Genomic DNA, 16264 nt, shown 5'->3' on the forward strand with positions numbered 1-16264 from the left:
AGGAAAATGAAGCTCTGCATTTCAGTCTGTGCTAAGTGACAGTTGGAACCTCCAGAAAAATTCACCATAGGATTCCTTATCATAGAGACCCTAGCAATAAAATACTCCATCCTAGGGACATGACCCCCATACACAAGTGGCTTGACAGTGACTCTGAGAAGTTGTTGCTTCTTAGGATGTCAAATAATAGTCAAGCAGGCTGTTACCTCCCTCTCCTATAACCATTACAGACACTACTAATCCATCACAGTTCTCTTTCCCACAAAATCCAGAACTCTTCTCAACACAACACTCTAGATGGTTTACCAATCAACTGATATTGACACATGAGTCAGAACCTATTGGCCATCTTGGAGCTAGAAGAAAAGAGGTGGCTCAACCAACAAATCTCCTACACATATAGCCAGATCCTAAATGCTATCACCAGAGAACATGGCAGTCCTGTCCCTTTCCCCCTTCATACACATCTTTCAGGCTAGTGTTTTGAGAATTTTTTCCAGTTTGGTTGACATAAATATTCATATTAACCGCTCTAGAACTGTACAGAAATGGCACAGGGAAACAGTCCCCCATGTCAGAGTTCCTGGTCCTACAACACCTAGAGAAAAGCTCCCTGTCATGGTTACTCAAGTACTTTGGTGCAGATTTACGTAGCTAGGGCTACAGGATTGTGATTATCCCTTCAGTGTTAGGATCCAAATGGCCTTAATGGGGTGCATCATGGCCTCCTGCTCTTCCTCTTAGGGTATGTTTAGTGTTCTTTCTTTTTCTTCAGCTTTTAAACACTAAGACCACAGATTTTGGAGAGGGGCCAACCGACGTTCAAATATCCACTCTAACACTGACAAGCTGAGTGACCTTAGGCAAATTATTTAACTGTCACATGCTTCCCTTCTCTAATCAATAAAATGTGGGTAAAATCACCTAACTCAGTATTGTGAGAAATAGGTAAGATGATGCTTTTAAAACACCCAGTTTGGTACCTAGCACAGAATAGTCAATAAATAGTTTTTGTTGGTAGTATCAATAAGTGCATTAATAGCATTATACATCTTTTTTTACCTGCCTATCATTCATTCTCCCTCAGCTCTCCCACCCCGCCCCGCCTTTCTGGTAATACTCTCTATTTTTCTTAGAGAAATTGTTCCCAACTCTCTACCCACAATTCATTGGGTTTAGGTGAGGCTGACTCCCTCCATTCTATCCTGGAGGTTGCCCGTGGTGAGAACATGACCCAGTCCTGGCCAATCATCATATTCCATCCACCAGACATGATAGCTGGTTTAGGGATGGGCATGTAACCCACATTGGTCCAAAAATACTCCCTATCATGACTTTAGCTGGAATAATTGGGAAAGATAAGCTCTTTTTTAGCTAGAATTACTTGATTCAAGATAGAGCTTCTGAGTACTACCATGTGGAAAATGCTTCCCTGATAATGAAGCTAACGCAAAGGAAAGCAGAGCCAAACTTTGAATAGTGTGAAATCAAACTGGGTGACATCACTTGAAACCCTGGATCCAGCAGTCACTGACGCTACATCTACCCCTAGGCCATTTTAGCTACATATGCCAGGTAGACTGACTACATTTATGGTCTCAATTCTTTACCCCTTCCTGTATCTGGGTCCTTGGCTGTGCCCTCCCAATCTGACTCTGGGTTCAGTCATGTGACTTGCTTTGGCCAATAATGTGATAGCAAATGGGAAGCAAGCAGAGGCCTGAAATAGCACTTGTGTGTTTACCCTCTTGCTCATTTTCTTCTGCCATGGCAATTAGAACATGCCTAGTCTAGCCTGCTGAAAGATGAGAAACATAAAATAGAGTCAAGGTGTCCTAGCCAATAGCCAGCCAACCCCAAGACATTTGAGCAAGCCCAGCCAAGATCAGCAGAGCTGCCTAGCAAACAAGCAGCTGACCACAGATGCATGAGTAAGTCCAGCTGAGATCCAGTGAGCCCCATACACTCACAGACTAAATAAATACTTCTGAGTATGTCACTGATGTTTTGTGGTTGGTTGTTTTGCAGCATTACTGAGGCAACAGAAAACTGATACATTCACCCATAAATTTCCTTTTTTGCTACGTGCAATTCGAATTAGGGTATCTGTCATTTATGCCCTAGAGAGTCCTCTATATAGTATGAAGAAATATTTTGCATACAGCTTTCTCCTTTCCCTAAAAAGTCCCTCCAAAGAACTATACACCTGTTCTTAACTAAGGAACTTAGTTTCAAACGTTTATGTTGCTCAAAGCTTAATTTTGTTTTCCTTAAAAATATACAAAAATCATTTTGTATCTAAATTTTTTGCATGAATAATCTGTTCTCTAAAAAAGTGAGTCAACAGTTCCAACAATAGGAATTCAGTTACAAAAATGATGAGACAGACAGACAGAAAGTGGAATAATGTGACCGTTACATGAATATTTAACGTTATTATGTAATACATATTACATATGTAATATGTAACAAATATTAATCATGAGATGGAAAGATGCTCATGACATACTAGTAGTGGGGGGAAAAAGTAGACTCAAAAACATTTTTATGGTCAATTCACATTGTAAAACACATATACATACACACTAGCTTGCAGAGAAGACTGGAACAACACACATCAAAATGTTAACAGTGATGGGGTTCAAAATGGTTTTCATTTTCTTCCTTTTGTTTATTTGCATGTTCTAAATTTTCTATAATAAAGATCTTTTCCATTGTCTTTTTAGTCTTTATTTATTTCTACTCTGATCTTTGTTATTTTCTTCCTCCTACTAACTTGGGGATTACTTTGTTCTTTTTCTAGTTCCTTGAGGTGTAAAGTTAGGTTATTTTCTGAGACCTTTCTTTTCTCTTAATGTACCTGTTCATCACTATTAACTTAAGAAAATAATTTTTTCCTTCTATAATTCCAATAGTTAAATTAATTGTTATTTTTGCTATGTTTAGAATCTAGGTCCTAGCTAAGCCACCACTTACAGATGTATCTTCCAAGAAGTGATAAAATCTAACTTGTCCTTCTTTCTCTTCTCTTGTGTCTAGAGGCAGACATTTCTGAGGTCCCTAGACAGGTTTGAAGTCCCAATCCAAATTCAGTAAAATTTACACCCACACAGATTTAATCTGCAGTGATATTACCAGCCCAGCTGGCCAAGGCTTTGGAGAATTGCAACAAGCAACAAACAAAAGTGGATTTGCTCCTTCTGGAAATACACACACACATGACACACACATGACATATAACATGCACAGATATATTAACTAGCTTGAAATAATGTTTCTTTAAATATTTGCATTCTCCTCTTCTAGGTTTAGTATCGGTAGTTTAGTGTCATAGAATGGATTGAGAAGCTTTCCATTTTTCATATGTTCTGGAACAGTTAGCATAATAAAGACTCTCTATTCCTGAAATGTTTGGTAGAACATACCCATAAAATTAAATGGGCTTAGTTGTTGATTATCTTTTCACTTTTTACTATGTTTACTGATCTATTCAGATTTGCTGCCTATTTTGTGTCAATGATCATTAAAATGTTTCTTGAGAAACAGTCTGTTCCATCGAGATTTTTCAGTCTTCCTGGTATTGCTCTGTATAACTTTTCCTTCAAATTTTTAAAATCTCTTCAAGTTATGTCTCCATCTCATTCCTAATGCTGTTTGTATTTTTCTGTTTCTCTTGATGACAATATGACAAATTCTTGTCTATTTTTTAGTGTTTTAAAGATACATTTTTTTCTGTTTTACTGATACATTTTACTACAGTTTGTCTTCCATTTTATCAATATCTCTTTATCCTTAATAATTTCTATTTCCTTTGTGTTTAGTTACATTTGCCATTTTGCAGTAAATGTTCATTTATCATCAATCATATTTTCTGATGAATGCATGTAAGATTACACACACTGGCTGCATATGTTTTATGTATAGAACTCTTCTGTAAACAGCTTTTCTTTTGAAATTTTTTCTACCCCAGGGAATATTCAGGATATATTTAAATGTCAAAGTAGATAGAAGTTTTTGGCTAAAACTTTGTAGTCCTAATGTTATGGCACTGGGATCATAGAACATAATACATATATCTTCTAATCTTTGAAATTTGTCAAGACTTTCTCAATGGCCCAATAAGTGATTAAAACAACTAATAGATGATACAGAAAATTTTTAAATTCATATATGTGTACAGAAGAAAATGAAAACACTCTCAATTTTGTCACTCATAGACAACCTCTGTTAAAAAGTTGATGTCGTTGCTTCCAATTCCTTTTAACTGCGTGTGTATGTATAATTTTAGACAAAATCCTTATTATATTCCAAATAAAGTCTTGTACTATCTTTTTCCTCAATGTTTTATTCTTAACATCTTTTTCCACTTAACATTAATGCCATAAGATATTTTGATAGAACATGATTTTTAATGGCCATCGTAAGTCTCCAAAGATGGCCACCAAAATTCCTCCCCTTCCTGTACACATTTGTCTCTCCTTCCATTAAGAAATGGATTCTATTTCCCTTCTACTTGAATCTGGGCTGGCTTCATGACAGCTTTGACCAACAGATGCTACAGAAGTGACACTGTTCCAGCTCTGGGCCTAGGCTTGAAGAGGCCTAGCAGCTTCTGGTTTTGCTCTCTTAAAAACCAGAGATGTAAGGTTCAAGCTATCCTGCTGGAAAGAGAAACCACACAGAAAGGCCCTGGAAGATGAGATACTACATGGAGAGAGAGAGACCATGAGAAGGAGAACTGAAGTATCTTAGCCAACAGCCAGCACTAAGATGCCAGACTGGTAAGACAAGCCATCTTGGACCTCAGCCCAGCCCAGCCCAGCTGCCATCTGAAATCAGCTGCATGAGTGACAGTCAACGTTATGTGTAACATGAAGGACCACCCAATCAACCCACATAGTGATGGAAAATAATAAATTGTAGTTTAAAGCCTCCTGAGTTTGGAGGATTTTGGTTGTTGTTGTTACGTAGCAAAAGAACTGAAACAGTCACTTAATGTTTCATTGAATGGCTATCTAATCATTTCCTCAACCAATCACCTATTACGGGACACTTAGGTAATTTCTTTTTAAAATAAAATTATCATAATTAATATTCTGATTGATAAAGCTTTGTATACATCTCGTTACTTCCCTAGGATTAAGTTCTAGAAGTAAAATTTTGAAATTTAAAGGCTCTTGATACCCACTATCAAAATTCCCTTCAGAAATGTTGACACTCACCTCACCCTTGGCTGTTTTTCCTCCACAGCCTCTAGTCTTTTCTCTCAACATAGCCAAGAATCCACCATCTTCTCCTGAAGCTACTAAAAATCTCTGAATTAACCAACTCAGGATCACAGCGTATTCAGTAAATACACCTTAAGAAGTATTTATTAAATACCAATAGTGTGCTACACCAGCTCTGCTTTAGGCCACCGCTTCCTCAACAGTTCGTAAATGTTCAAATAAACAAGGCTGAATGGGGTTTTGATTTTACACCTAGATATCTCAGAGACTTTAGGACACTAAGGTGTATTGTGACTATTCCAAAATTCAGTATATAAGGTAGCTTTTCCTAGATTTATTTGACAAGAGAACCTCTTTTCCCTTTGGAATACCTGAAAACTTTTCACGGAACACTCAACTTTATTCATGTAATAATTATATTTTAAGCATCAGCTTAATTCCCAGTCTTGAAAGTTGGGGATAAAGCAGTGATTAAGATAGACACAGCTTCTGTCTATGGGAAGTTTACCCACTAGAATAGACTTTCTCAGAGTTTTCTTCATCTCAGATCTAACACAGTTTGAGGGGAAGATGATTATGGGAACTACAATCTGCTTTAAGGGCAGGGACGTGAAACTGGCCCAAAAGACTCAGAAATGAGTCTTTCAAGAAATACAGAAGATCAAACTAATGACTGTTTGGAGTTTTGACCCTCTAGGACAAGAAATAAATATAATTCTCTATTTATTTTTTCAAACACTCAACAAAGAAGCTAGAATGTCAAAAGGAACACAAGTCAATCGTCAGCAGCCTGTGTATCTAAGAAGTGAGGAAACAGGTTGATGTTTCTTACTCCAAGGTCACAACAGACAAGAGGTATTATGTATAATTCCACATAACATCAAACCAAATAGGAACTCCAGAGAACATCAAAACGGTAACAATAATTTCTTTACCCTTATACATCTGCTTCTTAACAGTAAATTTTAATTAGCAACCTAGGCCCAACCCTTTATTTTGGAATTGGTCTCTTCCACCAAATTTACAAAGAGCAGGGATGGTTTCCTGGAACAATTTCACCCCTAAAGCTGAAGCACATAGAGTGATGTCGATTTCACAAATGAAAAGGCTCAGTTGACAAGGTAAAGCAAAGGCGAGCTCCCATGGTTAACAAGTCCTCCTAAGTCTTGTGATTCCTTCCTGTTCTACTGAGTCACTCCCAAACCCCCCACCCCAGATGTGTTTAAGTCTCCTGATATATTTTTAGGTATTTGTTTTGACACTCAGGCTTTTTTTAGTTGTTGTCTCCTAATTCTCATCCATCCTGATTTGGTTTTTTTTCTTAGTTCTCTAAAATGAATCGCTGAGAAAGAGCAAGAAGATCAACTTTATTCACCAATCAATAATGCAATGACTCTTATTTCCCATTACTGACTTCAAGAAGACCATTTCTATGCTTCTCCACCCACCTATAAATACATTATAGGAAGTGAGGTAGCAGTTAAGATCTTATTGTTTTAATTATTATTATGAAGCCAAGATAGGCTCAATCATTGAGCTTTCTCATAAATCCTTAAAAACACCTGCTTTCTTATATATTTGTGAGGTACAGTCTTAAGAAAGATAAATTATTAATTAGGTTAAGCTGTGCACAGAAACAGACAAATATGGCTGAATATAACACCAAAGAAATTAACTACACATCTTTAAACCACCTTGTAAATAAAATTTGAAGTCCAAGGGTAGGTTCCATTTAAGGTTCAAACACAAAATAAAATTAAAAATCTTATAGGTTTTATGAACCTATATGAATACTTTCTCTAATTACATATGGATTCATAAGTAAAATAAACACTCATTCACTCACTCTCTTAAAAGGTTTAAGGACTCTTGAACTGTAGCTCAGGGGGAAAAAAGGTGGAAAGAGCCTTGATTCCTGTCTACCTCAAGTATCTCAGACTATCGTGGTCTGGAATGGTCTATTTTAAGAAAAAAGCACTTCCTGCTCTCTGCTCTAAAGTAGGTTAAGTTTATTTCCACAGATCTCAGCCTCAGCCCATCACCTGAGCCCTGCTGACAGACTGTGTGAGCTGAGATCATCGCTATCTCCCAAGATTTAGCCCAACTTAACATATCTTTTTTTTTCTATTGGCATCCCTAACTTTTAAAATATTTTGTGTCAGAGATTACAGTTAATTCTAAAGCCTTTCTAGAGGAAGACATGGTGTAGAACAGATCTTAAGCAAGAAGTGGTTGCCCAGGAGCCAGATGCTGCCTATAGATGTGTGGTATTATGGCTAGCACAGTGTTCTTTAGAATTTTGATCTAGTTGCCAACATAGAGACAGCCATTTCACATAAAAATCCAGACTCTGGCTTCTCCAGAAAAATCTGAAAATCTGACAATGTCAAGCCCACTTCCCTACATGGCAACGACTGGTCAGAACCAACCAGCAGCTGCGCCTTAGAGAAAGGGCCTGCATCCTCCACATTGGCCACAGCCCCCTCCATTCCCTATTACCTTTTAACAGTCTGATTCCGGCTTTTCATGTTTGTCCCTAAAGGCATTTAAATTTTACTACTTCTACTCATATAAAAGATCTTAAATAAAAATTTGCTCTCCTTTACCACCTACTTCAAGTCCGTCACCAAATCCTATCAATTCTACCTCCAAAATCTCTCTCGATCTGTTTGTTCCTTGTTTCCACTTCTACTATCACCACCCTATTGCACCAGCAAGACTTGCCTAAGCTATCCCATATCCTCCTAAAGCATCTCCACTTTCTAATCCTCCTCCATTCTATTTCTCACACACCAGCCAAACTAAATATTTTAAGGAACAACTCTGATCACAGAATGTCTCCCCTTACCCACTTAAAACCCTTCAAAGTTTCCCAGTGCTCTTTGGACAAAGACCAAAATCCTTCCCGTGGTCTGAGGCCACACAGGATCTTGTTCCAGCATCCTCTCTTGCTGCTTTCTTCACAGACTGCCTGGGTCTTCTTTCTGTTGCTCAAGCGCATCAAGTCTCTTCCTGTCTCAGAGCCTTCATATGTACTGTTCTCTTTGCAAGGCTAATTCCCCTTCATCTTTTAGATCACAGCATCTGACAGCATATCCTCCACAAGGTCTATCCCATCCAAATCAAGTCTCTCAGCTATGCTGTCTCAAAGCATAATGCTTTTTCTTATAATATGAAAGACACGGTATTTTTTGTTTTATAAGAAATGCTGCGCATGCTGCAACTAAAGATCCTGCACGAGGCAACAAAGATCTCGCGTGCCACAACTAAGACCTGGAGCAGCCAAATAAATAAATAACTATTTTTCTAAAAAAAGAGAAGCTGACTTTATCACCCTGCAAGGGTTGTCTAAGTGTCTCTCTTGTTTAGGCTAAATAGGGTGACCAAGTAGCCTGGATCCACTAGGTAAGGTGTAAGAAAGCCTTTTGTAACCCAATCAAGGCTGCCCCTCCTCAGATTCTTGGTTTGAAAAAAAAAAAAGGAAACCATGAAGAAGAGGAATGGATACGCACAAAGGATTCTGGAGCCTTCAGGGAAGAAAGTCGTTGACACCCCAGTCATGATGCCCAGGATTCAGAGTAAATGAGATCTGTGGGAGGAGATGAATATGGTTGCAGACAAGACTAGAGTTTCCAGAAATAATTACTTCAAGATAAGAGGGAGGGCTTCCCTGGTGGCGCAGTGGTTGAGAATCTGCCTGCCAATGCAGGGGACACGGGTTCGAGCCCTGGCCTGGGAAGATCCCACATGCCGCGGAGCAACTAGGCCCGTGAGCCACAACTACTGAGCCTGCGCGTCTGGAGCCTGTGCTCCACAACAAGAGAGGCCGCGATAGTGAGAGGCCCGCACACCGCGATGAAGAGTGGCCCCCACTTGCCGCAACTAGAGAAAGCCCTCGCACAGAAACGAAGACCCGACACAGCCAAAAATAAATAAATAAAATTAAAAATTAAAAAAAAAAAAAAAAGATAAGAGGGAGTCCAGGTTGGTGACTGGGACTCAAGACAAGTGACCCAGGAGCCGTGAAGAAGCTTGTATGGACAAAGCATGCAGGCGAGGCAGGAAGCTCCTAGAGGCCCTGCCATGCCAAGTGGAGCCTGTGCAGTGGGGCACAACGCTGTGCATGGGGTGGGGCTGTAACTCATGAGGAGATCCACGTATCCGAGTAGGGTTCCCCACAGAAGACAATGTGACAAGGATTGGGGTGCAGCTGGTTCATTTAGAAGGTAATCCCAGGAAGTACTGAAGGAAGAGTTTGGTACTAAGGCAAGGAAGTGAAGGAAGTGAAGATAGGGTGCATTTTCAAGGAAATTTCTGCTGTGGACAACTGGGCTCAGTCCTGCTGAAGGAGTTCTGGGAGGCAGTGTAGAACCTGCCTCATAGGTGCACCTCGGTAAAGGCAAGGGACCCGTTCATCATTGGCAGAGGGCTGCTCCCCTGGCACTTCCAGCCTGTGCTACATGGACACCAAGAAAAAGTCCTCATGTTCCAATACAGGCCATGAGTGCTGAGACAGCATCTGCTGCACCACGCATGGCACACCAGTGGCTGAGCTTGGCCACTGGGAGACTGGATTGGCCTTCTCTTGTGGGACCATATAGTGGGGACCACAGAGGGACCCACAGCATCTTTCATCTGAGGAAGACCAGACTCAACAGAAACACCTTGTGGCACAAAGATGAAATCATGTGGTGTAACTGTTGGACAGAACATCTCTGGGCTTGGGTGTGGGATCTATACCCATATCCCCCTCACTTTAGGGCAGTGAAATCCTGGGGTAGGGGTCAGGCAGGGAGACGGGGAGAAGTGGAGAAAGACGGGAGGAGCCCTAGTGGAAAGACCTAGAACTTCCAGCTAAGTGGCAGGTGGGTTCCAGCATTCTTGGTTTAATTTGGACAAGTGAAACTTGAAGTAAGGTTTCTGAGTCATCCATATATGACCCAAAAGCACTTCCACACATTATAATTCCATATTAATTTGTGTGATTACTTGTTGGGGTCTCTCTTCCTTCCTACTTTAAACCCTTACACTGTACCCCAGGGCTTAACTTTTGTTCTAACATATATGGGGCCCAGGGCTAGAGTACAAATAGAGGCCCAAGTACCACATGTCTATATATTTTACAGTTATAAATCGAGGTAACAAACTGGTAAATAAAATGCATTTTATCTTCCTACCCTGACAAATATAAAGATGTAGAAGGTGAGGTGTGAATTTTGAACTTAAAATTCCTGGACTCTTCAGAGCTCTGGTCAAAACATGGTGGCAAGAGGCAGGCCTTCCCCCAACCAACATCCTTCTCTCCCCGCTCCTGGCTCAACCACACCCCAGGGGCCTCACATATGTGAACTCCGCAGCCTGCACACTAAGCTAGCTCTGTCTACACCAGGGGCCAGCAAACTTTTTCTTAAAAAGACCAGATAGTAAATATTTTAGGCTTTGTGGGCTATTTGGTATCTGTAACAACGACTCACTCTGCCACTTCAGCACAAAAGTAGCCATAGACAATTTATAACCAAATGAGTGTGGGTGTGTTCCAATAAAACTTTATTTATAAAAACAGGTGTTAGGCGGACTTAGCCCAAAGGCAGTAGTTTCCTGACACCTGATCTATACTTTCACAAATAGGTACCCCTCAGAAACTCTATGCCTAACGGTGTGCACAGTGGTAGCATGGTTTGTCCTCAGGAGGACAGACTTGGCAAAGAAGCCCAAGCTTCTTGGAAGCACCTTGGAACACCACTCAGGGTCACTTAAGCAGGGAGGTCCCAGGCCTGTTGGTCCCGCAGACTCCCCCTCCCCCATGGGGAAGGTGCAGGCAGAGGAGGGCCAGAGTGGGCCCTCTAAAGCCTCAGGTCCTGTGCAGGTGCTCTTCCTGCCCAGAGCTAAGGGTACACAGGAGATACATAAAACAGTTTTTGAATATTTGAAAGAATATATGTAATATTACGACATTTTCATCATATGATTGAAATTACTTCCATGGCATTTAATGCAATAATTTTGTAATTGTAGCCAGAGAGGTGATACAAAGTGTTTTAAAAAAGGAAAGAGGGGACCTCAATATCAGACCTGGTTGGAGTCATATCTCTAATTTCTTAATGTGTAGCCTTAAGCAAATTACTTCACTTCTCCAATCCTCACTTTTCTCATTTGTAAAATGAGTATAATTGTGGTACTTTCCACAGTGATTCGGAAAAGATTAAATAAGACAATAGAAGAAAAGTAATTAGTACAATGCCCAGCACACAGCTAATGCTCAGTAAAAGCTGACTTTAATAAGCCCAAGGCTACCAGAACAGGGCACAGTGGTTTTAAACCTGAAAGTTGTCTTAGAACTCTCTCAGTCCATTAAGCTTGCTTTGTCAGACTCCTGAGTCAAACTCAGCCCGCTATTCAAAATGCTCAAGACATCAACCATTTTTTAAAACTGGAAAGAAAAATAGACATTTTCCCATTGTCTGCAGGCTACAATATCATACATATATAGGTATTGAAAGTCCTAATAATAAGCCATTTCCTCTTTAAATACCACAATGATATGAATCAGGGGGAAAAAAGTCCAGCTTCAGGTAGCAGAGATTTTCAAAAATGCTTTTCCATCATTCTCCAAGAAGCTCTCTGCAACTTAAACATACTCACCCACACATCACTACTCTCTCCTTTAGTCCCCCCAAACTCATTTTATAATTACTGTTTTCCATGTGCAGATTTAGGATGATTACATGTTCAGCTGCCTTGGCTATATTTTATGGTAAGGTGCTTAAGTGAAGAGGCTGACTATATCTTATACTGCAAGGTAAGGACTCTGTACACCAAGTATTAGTTAATTGTACTTTCCATTGACAACTTCTGTTTTAATTTCAAACACTATCAGTTTATTCTAAGGGATTAAATTTAAAATCTGAAGCACCTAAAAACTTTTGTTAAAGGAATACACCACTAGCTACTACACAGCTAAATCCACACATTTAAAATACAACAAAATGCCAAACAACAACCAGTAAAAGTAAAAAAATAATTTGAGATGCTAAATCAAAATTTTTTTAAATTATGGTTAATATAATATGCTGATTATAACAACATTATTCACTGCCTCATAAAGTTTCATAAATGTAACAAATTAAGCTAGTTGCTATGAACAGATAAATAAGGTTTTTGATTCGTTTTTGAAACATCTGTGCATTTCCTTTAATCTGCAAACGTAAAACGTCAATTAGCAAAGCTCTAGCTATAGTGTACTTACAAAACAAATTCAGGAATTATTGGGTCTTACACTAAAAAAATCCTCAATCTGTCAACTAATAGATGTTTCAGAGAAAATGATAGAAAGGTAGAAGAATAACAACTCTACCCCTTTGCCCCTAAAACTCCAATCACACAAAACTTTTCTACATTTAAAATCAACACGTAAGGATTATGTCTAAATAGCCCTTTACTAGAAAAGAATATACACATAATCATATACACAAGGAAAAATTTTAGCAAAGATTGTAAGCTGGGGCTTCCCTGGTGGCGCAGTGGTTAAGAATCCGCCTGCCAACGCAGGGGACACAGGTTCGACTCCTGGTCCGGGAAGATCCCACATGCCACGGAGAAACTAAGCCCATGCGCCAAAACTACTGTGCCTGCGCTCTAGAGCCCGTGAGCCACAGCTACTGAGCCTGCGAGCCACAACTACTGAAGCCCGCGCACCTAGAGCTCGTGCTCCGCAACAAGAGAAGCCACCTCAATGAGAAGGCTGCTCACCACAACCAAGAGTAGGCCCTGCTCACTGCAACTAGAGAAAGCCCACATGCAGCAATGAAGACCCAAGGCAGCCAAAAATAAATAAATAAATAATAAATAAATGTATTTAAAAAAAAAAGATTGTAAGCTATTCCAAAAAAAAACACACACACACACACACACACAATCAATAATAAGGGAAGGGAAATGGCTTAAATGTGCAAATGAGACAAGCATTCATCTATGTATTCTGTAAAGAAGATAAAGAATAAATGTTATATCCTAACTCTGGGGTCTCTGAAAAATATGACTGATCATCATGGAGGAGTCACATGAGACTTTAGCAAAGGCCAGGTTCAGGATGCTGAATAGTATTCAGTAATCACTCTAAAAACTGAAATTATAGTGAATAAGAGTCAATAACTACATTAAGTCATCAAGTAACTGAATTAAACCTCTTAGTGCATGGATAAGTGTAGGCTTATCCAACAAAATATATTAAAAGGGAAATTATGGGACATGGTTTAAATCTATTCAACAAATATTTCGAGAACAAATCTGTAGTATTGTTTCTGACCTTCCAGGGACTCAAATTCCTCCATTTCAAAGGAAAACAATAGCCCGTTTATTCAGGTTTACACAAGCAACTCCAGCTATTGTGCATGGCTACCAGGTATTGTGAACATTGGAAATAGATGAGACCCTTTCTGGTAGTAATAGGGTGTGGTCTCAGATGGAGAAAGTCCTATAAAAGAAAGACAGAGTAGTACCAGAGAGAGAAAATCCAGTTTTTTAACCTGAGCAAAAACTAAGGAGGAGGGGGGCAGATCCACAGTCCCATATATTAGAGAATTTACAAGCCTCGTGAGAAATTAAGGTTGTTTTTATTTCAATAATCTGAAAACAAATAATGTAAGGACATTTTTGATCATCACGGCAGCCATGCCCATTGAGTTTGAGCAACAAGCTGTACCCTAAGGAATCACTATGCATCAAAGGGAAAGAAAAAAAGATGGACCTGGGAATCTAAATGATGTGTTCTCACCCAGTGAAAGGTAAGGGACGTCAAGCTCCTCAGCATGAAGCAAAGTTTCGCACAAGTTGAATATTGTGAATATGGTGCGAGAATTGAGTCATCACCCAGCACACAGCAGGGTAGACCATCTGACTGCCAAAGAACCGGCCCAGAATACTTGGCATCATATTCCAGTTACAAGCAGCAATTTAGTTAATGTGGTTAAATTAATGTTGTTAATTTGAATTAGTTATACGATGTGTACTTAATTTCTAAATTGATTTAAGTTTTATAAAGGTGTAGGAGCTTAAAAGAAAAAACCTCACCAGCTTTATGTTTATACAGTTAAAAGTATCATTCCAATAACAATAATTTAAGCATACCTGGGGTTCTATGAGAAATTATCTTCTTTAAAAGGGATCTCATCTAACTTTGAGAAACCTTGGTTAAGTGATTAAACATATACTAGGTTTGAGTCCTGAAACTCACATTTTTTTATCTGTTTAACCTTGAGCTAGCTAACAAACCTCTCTGAGCCTTAGTAAGTACCTCAGTAAGTTAACAATGGCCTCAGGAGTAACAATAGCTATTTCACAAAAATAAGGCGAGTCATGACTAAATCAAAGAAAGTGTAAGTGCTCAGCACAGTGCCTGAGGCGTGATAAATACTCAGTACAACAACCCTCATCATCAATATTAACTACAGACACACTGTATTATTTTCTTAAAGGATGATCATCATGTTGTTAATAATTAGTCCTTTGTTCCCTATTAATTTCACATGACTATAAAAGGCATTCAAATTCTGAGTCTCAATGTTTCCTTCAAACTCTATGATTAGTTCTTGAAAGACAGTAACGACTGAATTATTAGGAATAATAATACTAGCTACATGGGTGGTTTTACATGGATCCCAGGAAGAGAACTAGTCCCTTAAGTACAATATGTGTCTTCCTTATGAGTAAAAGGAGAAAAACAATATTAAACATGTTGCAATGAATCTAAAAAGATTAGATGGTTAAAAAGGTTGCTAAGCAATTTGCACATGAGAGCACAATTTTAGCCAGTGCAGTAAATTGCCTCATTTGTTCAAAATATTCACTGTCCCTCTGTAGTCAGCTCATCCCTATAGTCTCTCCCTCCCATAAGAGGAGAATCCTTCCTGCCCCACTGTCATAAGGCTTGGCCATGTGACTTGTTTTTGCAGAATGCAATGTGAGCTGAAGCAACACACGCCATATCCAAACAGAAGCTATAAGAGGCATCTTGTGAGTAAACCATAGTCGTTTTCTTCTCTGCCATGAGAATGGCTCATCCAAGGAAGGGATGACTCCTTCAGCCTGAGTGCCAGAATAAAGACAAGGTGGAATAGAGCCATGCACAACCCATGAGAGAGAAGCAGGCCACTGAGCTCTGGAGTTGTTATCTCAGCATACCCTAGCAATATCTGACTAATACACCCAGCTCCCACAAATGTAGTACTAAAACAAAATATTTAACATTTAGGTTAAAATATAGGGCAGCATTTTCTCACTGACTGATCTCTCATTTTTTTTCTTCTTTTGCCACAACACCAATCTAGGTAATGTCATCCTTTCAGGGACAAAATATCTTGTGTTAGGTTTCTAGATAAATGCAAATCACTTGTAAATTATGTCTTTTCAGACACAGATACACATAACCAACCATTTTAACTGCCTCCAAATGTATTCTCTTTATCATTCCTGGGCCCTAATTTCTTTCCTAACAAATAGCTGCTTCTGATGCTTGGACATCAAGATGAAGACAATCGTCAGAAAAGCTCATAGAGGGATAACCCCTGCTGAGATGACATATCAATAGTTGCACAAACAGCTCAAGTGAACGCCAGGAAGCATCAATGGGCGTGGGCTGGAACTCATGACTCCAGTGGTCAGCACATGTGTGAGTGCCTGTTCTGGAGCACAGCCCCATGAACAGTCCAGTCGTGCCCGGCCCAAGCATGCCTCACCACAGGGTGTCAGGAGAAAGGGAACCCATACGTCTGCTACGTGTGATTCCATCTTACAGTGGCTCTGTGAGTTCCAGATTGCTCCATGTGATGCCACTGTCTTCCCTGGAGCCTTCTGCAAAACAGATGATTCAACCCTGATAGGTCCTTGAAGGCAATAACCACGTCTCATTCATCTTCAAATCTCAGTACTGTAGGTACTCAGTGTAGAGCAGTTAAAAGCATGGGCTTTGAGGCAAGATTCAAATCCTAGCTTCTCTATTTACTTGGGTAAAGACCATGTGAGGAAATGCTCTTAAGTGC

General features: G+C 39.6%; 1 protein-coding gene across 4 annotated transcripts in view; it reads right to left on the reverse strand.

The window, feature by feature from the left end:
* The window catches only part of ERC2 (ELKS/RAB6-interacting/CAST family member 2), a 954807-nt gene that overhangs the window by 924356 nt on the left and 14187 nt on the right, over positions 1–16264 (reverse strand). The window lies entirely within an intron of this gene.

Source organism: Balaenoptera physalus (genome assembly GCF_965194825.1).
Source record: "Balaenoptera physalus genome assembly, chromosome: 11".
Lineage (NCBI taxonomy): Eukaryota > Metazoa > Chordata > Mammalia > Artiodactyla > Balaenopteridae > Balaenoptera > Balaenoptera physalus.